The following is an 8,466-nucleotide window of genomic DNA, read 5'->3' on the forward strand; positions in this document are numbered from 1 at the left end:
CCCCTTCCATTCCCTTCCCTTCCCTTCCCTTCCCTTCCCTTCCCTTCCCTTCCCTTCCCTTCCCTTCCCTTTCCTTTCCTTTGTACCTTCTGGGGAAAGGAAGGCATCAAGAAGCCAAGTTTTGTATATAGTTAGCACTGGACTCCATTTTTAGACACCCAAGAACTGGGCTTTACCTATTGTTTAAAGTCCAACAGTTTTTCAGTAGGACTTTGATTTACTAAGTGTTTAGGCCAGTGGTTATAATCAATATCTGGTATCATCAGTTTCCTTTGAGAATCTTAGTCATAAGTTACAATACACATTTACTTTAATATAAAATTTGACAGTTTTTTTCCAAAAGACTACCTAGGGATTTTTTTCATTGAAATAAAGGAATATTAATTTAGACCATAATCAGCCCTGACCCGTCTTTTGGTGGGTGTTCAGAAAGATGATTATTGTCACTGAGTTATGGGCTCTCCTATAGGTTAGATGGATCCCTGTACAAACACTAACCCCTCCTGGATATTGCTACTGCCACTACAGTCCCCTGATCTTCTGTGGATGTTGCTCACGGTTTTATCAACACATGATGGTGAGATGTAATTTAGTCAAAATAGAGAAGCTTATAGAACCAGGCATTTAGTCAACACAATTTTTATTTAGTGCTTGTGATGTACCAGGTCCTTTATTAACTTCTGAGAGTCATCATTGGATGAAGCAGACAAGATTCTTTCCTTCATGGGGTTTATATCTTAGTGAGAAGAGGCAGGCAGTGAATTGATGGATGGATAGGATAAGTGAGTGAGTGAGTGATGAGTTAATGAATGAATAAATAAATGAATGGGGTGCCAGCAAATAGCCTTTGGGGAACGGTATTTAGTCTTTCCTTCAGGAAGCAAAATAGTACCCTACTTTTTAAGAAATCCCTTCAAAGCTCTGTATGTGGTTAGCTGCAGAATCCAGAGTTTGCTGTTTGGAGTCTAGAAATGATTAGTTTTGAGGTTCATCTTTTGCCATTGGTAGGACTCAGGATATGACTGCAATTCTTTGGGAGGAAGTTTTCTATGCTTGTTTTAGCTCCCAAATAATAGACACAGAGACCTGTTATTCTTATTAACAAACTGCAACCTAAGCTGGACAGGTTCTGAGATATTCTCACCCTCTAGGCTATTTGCCCCCTAGCCACAGGCCCTCTGTTACTTGCAGTTTGAGCCTCTCCCTGGCTCGCTCTGCCCATGTGAGTCCTTAATGCTGCTTCTCATCATGATCTCATGGCAAATCCCTTGGTGACCTGCTCATTATGGATCCTCCTGGACCCTCTGCCTCATGGCCACCTCTTCTCTTCCTTCCTCATGGTCCTCCTTGTACTTCTTTCTACCTGTGTAGACCCGCCCCCTCCCACACAATTGAATTGGAAGACCGATCAGCTCTTTATTGACCAAGAATCCGCGCCAGACTACAAACTGCTTCAAACAGCTTCAAGCCTGGACTTGCTAAAAGCTCATGTGAACCACTCCAGCTGATGGGACTGTTCCCTGTCTCCTCAGCTGGGTCCACTAACCAGATACTTCTGGTGAATACCCCATTGCCTGAATCACCTCCTAGCCTTTGACTAACGATCCAGCCTTCCTGAGACCTGTTAATAACCTCCTAATTTCAGCAGGGAGTAGTTTCAGAAGAGAGTCCATCACTCCTTATCCTCTACAAAAGGCTGGAGTGTTAGGTAAAAAGGCAACTCCCTGCCATAGAAGACAAAATTTCTTGTTTTACATAAAGAAGGTCAAGTGCCCTATCATACTGTATAACTATTACAGCTAATAACTTTACCTGTTGATAGATTTGGGTCTATTTGGTCTTAACAGGTACCTTCTCTGGTATGCCAACAGTCACTATAGGTAGCTTCATTTGTACTGAAGATTCTGTCAGACCAATTGACTGGCTTGAACTTCCATGACTGTGTTAGTGGTTCAGAGCCAAGTTCATTGTCCACCTCTATGTTTGACCTAACATCCATTCTTGTGAGTATAAGGTAAATTCTTTTGGAATATACAAATGGATCATTAGCCTCCACCAACCCAAAGGCAAGAATGTTATCTGATATCAGTGGAGGTCACAAGCAATCATTTCCCTGCTTTGCCATAATTGACCTACTTGATGTTCCCACTATTGTATTTAAGGAATGTCTTTACTTATGGCTTTCTTTTGTTCTGTTGTCATGTTGGAACATGGTATTTGGAATAAGATATTTGGTATCATAAAAGATTCTTATTCTCTTTTGTCTCAGTTGGGTTTTTATTGCTGTGGAGAGACACCATGACCATGGCAACTCTTACAAAGGAGAACACATTTAACTCGGAACTGGCTTACAGTTCAGAGGTTTGGTCCACTATCATCGTGTCAGGAAGCATGATAGCATGCAGGCAGACGTGGTGCTGAAGAAGGAGAGTTCTACATCTAGATCCTCAAGCAGCAGAAAGAGACACTGGGCCTGGCTTGAGCATTTGAAACCTCAAAGCCCATCCTTAGTGGCATACTTCCTCCAACTAGGCCACACCTCCTATAGTGCCTCTCCCTATGAGCCTGTGGGAGCCATTTTCATTGAAAATACCACAGCTTTGAAGTGAGAGCACTGCTTTTCATCAATGGAGGACACTTAATCTGTCTTTTGATGTAAGAAGGATCTTCTGTTGTTGACAGTGGTATGAGAATAAAGAAAAAACAAGATACAGTTTTTTCTCTTTCATCTTTGAAATCTTCAATTTCTTTCTTCAATGACTTGAAGTTTTTATTGTATAAGTCTTTTACTTGCTTGGTTAGTATTACTCCCAAGAAATTTTAATAATATTTTATGCTGTTGTAAAAGGTGATGGTGTTTCCCTGATTTCTTTCTCAGACTGTTTGTTGTTTGTATCTATGAGGGATGCTAATTTTTCTGAGTTAATTTTGTATCCAGCTATGTTGGTAAACGTGTTTATCATTTTTAGGAATTCCCTAGTGGAAATTTTAGAGTCACATATAAGTACTATCCTACCATCTACAAATAAAGATGAATAAAGAACTATGAATTCTTCCTTTCTAATTTATATTCTTTTGATATCTTTCACTTGTTTTTTCTCTAGCTTAGACTTCAAATGCTATATTGAATAGGTATGGAGAGTGAACAAACTTGTATTGTCCCAGATTTTAGTGGAATTGCCTTTAGTTTCTTTTGATTTAGGTTGATATTGGCTGTGAGCTTGCTGTAAACTACCTTTATTATGTTTATATATGTCCTTTGTGTATCTAATCACTCCAGGACTTTTATCATGAAGGGGTGTTGGATTTTGTCAAAGGCCTTTTCTTCATCTAATGATTATGTGGCTTTTGTCTTTTAATTCATTTATTAATTTTCATATGTTGAACCATCCCTGCATTTCTGGGATGGAGCCTATTTACTTATGGTGGATGATCTTTTAATTTAACTTTGGTAAGTGGTATGTATCAAGAAAATTATCCTTTTCTTTTAGATTTTCCAATTTGATTGAGTACATATTTTTAAAGTATGTCCTTAGGATTCTGTGGATTTTCTTGGTGTCTGTTGTTACTTCCCCCCTTTTTGTTCCTGATTTTGTTCATTCCTCTCCACATTTTAGTTAATTTATATAAAGGTTTGTCAATCTTATTGATTTTCTAAAAGAACTAAGTTTTTGTTCCATTGATTCTTTGTAATGTTTTCTTTGTTTTTATTTTATTGATTTCAGCCCCACGCTTGATTATTTCTTGATATCTACTCTTTTTGGGTGTCAGTTCTTCTTTTAGTTCTAGAGCTTTCAGGTGTGCTGTTAAGATGCTAGTATGAGGTCTCTCCAGTTTCTTTATGTAGGCACTTAATGCTGTGAACTTGCACCTTAGAGCAGCCTTAATTGTGTCTGATATATTTGGGTATGTTGTACATTCATTTTCATTCAATTCTGGAAAGTCTTTAATTTCTTTGTTGACCCATTTTTTCATTCAGTAGTTTCCATGACTTTGCAAGCGTTTTTTTTGTCTCTGTTGTTGCTGATATCAAGATTAAATTCTCGGTGTTTTGATAGGTGTATGGTGTTATTTCAGTTTTCTTATATCTGTTGAAACTTGATTTGGGTCTGAGTATGTGGTTAATTTTTAGAGGAAAAAATCTCATGAGGTTCAGAGAGGAAGGTATATTTTGTGTTTGGGTGAAATGTTCTCTAAGTATATGTTAGGTCCATTTGGTTCATAACATCCATTAGTTCTAACATTTCTCTGTTTAGTTTTTGTCTTGATGACCTGTCTATTGGTGAGATTGGGGTATTAAAGTTTCCCACTATCAGTGTGTGAGTGTCAGCATGTAATTTAAGCTATCATAGTGTTTCTTTTACAAACTTGGGTGCCTTTGTGCTTGGGGCAAGGATGTTATGGATTACAATGCAAATATGGATGTTTGCTTTGATGAATATGTAGTAGCCTTTCCTATTTCTTCTGATTAGTTTGAGTGTGAACTCTATTTTGTTAGATATTAAAATGGCCACACTAGCTTTCTTTTTAGGTCCATTTGCTTGGAATATCTTCTCCAACTCTTTACTCTGAGATACTGTCTATTTTTGATGTGGAGGTACAGTTTTTTTGGATACACCAGGATAGATCCTGTTTTTGCATCCATTTTGTTAGTCTCTGCCTTTTTATTGGGAAATTGAGACCACTGGTGGTATCAATGGCCAATGGTTGTTGATTCTTGTTATGTTGTTGTTGTTGTTGTTGGTGGTGGTGGTGGTGGTAGTGTGTGTGCGTGTGCGTGTGTGCACGCGCATGCACACTTTCCTTCTTTTGACTTTGCTGGTCTGAGGTTATTTATTCCCTGTGTTTTCACAGTTGTAGTTAACCTCTTTAGATTGGAGTTTTCCTTCTAGTAATTTTTGTAGGTCTGGATTTGTAAATGTTGCTCAAGTTTGGATTTATCATGTTTTATTTTCTTTCTCTATGGTGATTGAAAGTTTTGATGAATATAGTAATCTGGGCTGGTGTCTATGGTCTCAGAGTCTGCAGCACATCTGTTCAGGCCCTTCTGGCTTTTAGAGCCACTGAGAAGTCAAATGTAATGCTAATATGTCTGCCTTTATTTGTTACTTGGTCTTTTTCCCTTTCAGAGTTTGATATTCCTTCTTTTGTTCAATAGGTTTAGTGTTTTGATTATTATGTGGCAAGGGGACTTTCTTTTCTGGTCCAATCTATTCCATGTTTTGTATTCTTCTTATACCTTTATCTCCTTCTTCAGGTTAGGAAGTTTTTCTTCTATTATTTTGTTGAAAATATTTTCTGTGCTTTTGACCTGGGTTTCTTCTTCCTCTGTTCCTATTATTTTTAGATCTGGTCTTTTCATAGTGTCCCAGATTTTTAGTATGTTTTGTGTCAGAAGGTTTTTAGGTGTAACATTTTCTTTGATGAACATATCCATTCCTTCTATGTGCCTTCAATGGCTGAGATTCTCTCTTTTATCTCTTGTATTCTGTTGGCGAAGAAGGCCTTGGCATTTCCTGTTTGAATTCCTAAATTTCTCATTTCCAGAATTCTTTAGTTAGTTTTTTTTTAATTGATTCTAATTTTACTTTCTGGTCTTGAATAGTTTTATTGCTTTTTATGTTTGTTTTTTCAATTGTTTTTGTTTTCCTGGATGTATTTAAAGGGTTTATTCATTTCTTTTTACTGATTTTTTTGTATCACTTTAAGGGGATTTATTCATTTCTTCTTTAAGGGCCCCTATCATCTTCATAAGGCTGTTTTAAGGTTTTTTTTCTTGTGCATCAGATATTTTGGAATATCCAGGGCCTGGTGTGGTAGTGTTTCTGGGCTCTACTGGAGCCCTGGTATGGTAGTATTGCTCCTGCTATTACTGATTGTGTTTTACAATGGTATCTAGGCATCTGGGATTTGTACTTTTTTTTATAGGTATAGGTTCTGATTTTTGGTTTTGCCTTTGTTTTATAGATGTTTTGTTCCTTGCTTTCTGTTTCTTCTCTGGATTTTAAGAGAATGTAATGGCTGTGTATTGCCTTATAGGAAATTTTCTGTGGACCTAATAGTGTGGCCTCTGGAAGTTTCAGGTAAAATGTGCTTTGAGATATTAGGAGAGGACACTTATGGGGATAGGCTGGGGTTCTAAAGAGGTTCACAGAAGGAGGGAGAGTGGCGTGTTCAATCAGGATCTATTTGTTTAATCTCCTTGCAAAGGGAATAGACAGTGAAAAGAGGTCACCTCCTTCCGCTCTAATGCTGGTGTTGAGACTAGTGGATTCAATCTGTTTCCTTGACTTGCTCAGTTAGCATGTGCTCAGGGAATGTCTGCTAGCATTGGAGGCTGGGAAAATGAGATAACGTGAGGATGAAAGATTGGAGGAGAAGATCTTTGTTGATGCAGTCAGAGGGGAAATGGAGACCACTGCAGGTTATGAGACTGTGGATCCAGACTGGAGGAGAGGAAGGAAAGGTGAAGATTGCAGGTGACTACCTGTTTTCCTGACAGGATTTGCCTTTGGGCTAGTTGTGGGTGGGGAGGGTACTGGTACTGGGAGCTGGAATAAAGCAATGAGTTTGGGCAGGAAGGGTGGTTGTTTTTTATAAAAAGAAAGAGAAACCAGGAATATATTTTGTGGCTCTGTATGGTGCCTCTGAGGGCCCATGCTGAGGCATCCCTCCCCGTGAGGGACCAGCCTCAGGATGACATAGTATAGAATAGAGTTTATTCAGAGCATGGGGAGAGGAGTTGAGAGGATACTAGAGACAGAGAAAGGGAGAGAGAGAGGGAATAGAGGAATAGAGGCTGGCCATGAACATGTGGAGAGAGAGGGGGAGCAGAATGAGGAGAGAGAGGATAAGGAGCAGGAGCAAGAGGAGAAGAGAAGGGAACAAGAACAAGAGAGCAAGAACGAGAGGAGGGGACAAGGAGCCCTTTTTATAGTGAGTCAGGCACACCTGGCTGTTGCCAGGTAACTGTGGGGCGGAGCCTAGACTAAATGCAACAGAGGTGAAGAGGGCAAGAGAGAGGAAGGTCTGCGGGATCCACAGGAGCTGTGGGCAGATGGAGGGAGAGGGAAGGCTGCAGCAGGTGGAGGATTGCAGAGCTAGGGGTTAGACTGAGGCACTGGACCTGGAGGATCCGAGGGAGGGAAGATCTGTAATCTACCTGGTTCCCTGGCAGGAGTGGCTTGTGTAACAGGGGATGTTAAAGAGACCATAACCAGCTTCAATCCTGCCCCTCCTCACAGTTCTGCCCTCCCTCCAACCTTGGGAAAAAGACAATCATTGTTTATCCTCTCCTTTTGCCTGTTATAGTAATTTGCTATACACTAGCTTGTGTGATGTGCGGTCTTTCAAGTTCATCTATGGGATAGCCAACTATGATGTGGTCATCTATGTATGTTATCACTTTTATTTCAGAAAAATATTCTATTGCATGGGTATATTGCATTTTAAAAACACATTTTGTTTGTGTGTGTGTGTAAGTTGCTCACCTTTACCTGGATAATTATAGTTGATAATCTGATTGAAAAATCTCTCTCACAGCACCACCTTGTGGACAGCAGTGAAACACTTTTTTTTTTTTTTTTTTTTTTTTTTTGGTTTTTTTGGTTTTTTTTTTCCTTTTTTTTTTTTCGAGACAGGGTTTCTCTGTATAGCTCTGGCTGTCCTGAAACTCACTCTGTAGACCAGCAGGCTGGCCTCGAAACCAGAACTATCCGCCTGCCTCTGCCTCCCAAGTGCTGGGATTAAAGGCGTGCGCCACCACTGCCCGATGTGAAAACACTTTCTTTGTCATTTGATTCAGTCACTCAAGGAAAGAAGATGACAAAGTTTTATGGAAGTTTAGCATATACCAGCTACCCCAAGTCCTTTTTGGAAAGAGCTATGAGATGAATATTTTAAATATGATTAAACTGTAGAGGTGAAGGTATATCTCAGTTGACAGAGTGTTTGTCTAGCATGTATGAAATTCTGGGTCAAATCTCCAGCTCTATAAACCAGGATTGGTGGTGCTTGCCTGTAATTCCACCAGTCAGGAGGCAAAGGCAGGAGCATCAGAAGCTCAATGTCATCTTCATGTACAAAGAGTTCAAGGCCAGCCTGGATGGGATCTATGAGGCCCTATGTCTCATAAATAATTAAGTTAATAAAGTGATTGAAACTGGATAATCTGAAAATAACGGGTTGAATTCAAACTTCGTCCTCTCTGATTTTTAACACAATCATTTACTATAAATACCTGTTATTTAGATTGTGTCTGCTGACCACGAACGATGATTTAGGGATTTGCGACAGGATGTGTTTCTGCAATCCAGTTTTTCTTTCATTTTCATGAAGTTGGGATCTTTTTTGTTTCCCTTGAGAACTAGGGATTGAATGCAAATCTGAGTTCATGTGAGACAAGTGCTCCACCATTGACCTACACCTCGGACACAGATGGACACACCCATTAGCAACAAGCCAGAT

Source organism: Grammomys surdaster, unplaced genomic scaffold (genome assembly GCF_004785775.1).
Source record: "Grammomys surdaster isolate TR1022 unplaced genomic scaffold, NIH_TR_1.0 139, whole genome shotgun sequence".
NCBI classification, from domain to species: domain Eukaryota; kingdom Metazoa; phylum Chordata; class Mammalia; order Rodentia; family Muridae; genus Grammomys; species Grammomys surdaster.